Source organism: Octopus bimaculoides, chromosome 14 (assembly GCF_001194135.2).
Source record: "Octopus bimaculoides isolate UCB-OBI-ISO-001 chromosome 14, ASM119413v2, whole genome shotgun sequence".
Classification (NCBI taxonomy): Eukaryota; Metazoa; Mollusca; class Cephalopoda; order Octopoda; family Octopodidae; genus Octopus; species Octopus bimaculoides.
The window spans coordinates 46,376,949-46,377,511 of NC_068994.1; positions in this window are offsets into that span (position 1 = coordinate 46,376,949).

Genomic DNA, 563 nt, shown 5'->3' on the forward strand with positions numbered 1-563 from the left:
GTATGTATACGTGTGTGTGTACACGTGTGTGTGTGTATGTATGCATATATGCATGCATATATGTATATAAGTGTATATGAATGCATGTATGTATGCATGTATGCACGCATGTACGTGTGTATGCATGTATGTACGTATGTATGTATGTATGTATGTATGTATGTATGTATGTATGCGTGCATGTAGACATGTATGTATGTATGAATGTAGGTATGCGTGTATGTACCTGTGAGTGTGTGAAGTATGTGTAGTGTGTGGGTTTTGTTTTTTTAATGTGTATATGTGTGTCTGTCTGTTTGTCTGAACGCCTGTCTGTTGACTGATATCAATCTCTCCATCTTTTTCTCTCCATATACTATTTCTCTTTCCTTCTCTTTCTCCCTCTCCTTCCCCTCCCCCTTCCCCCTCTCCCTCTTATATCCGTTTGTTTTATATTCACCTTCTTTCAAAAAAAATAACATCACCACTGTCATCGTCATCATCATCATCATGCCCACCACTACTACAACTACCACCACCACCACCACCACCTCACCACCACCACCACCACCACCACCACCACC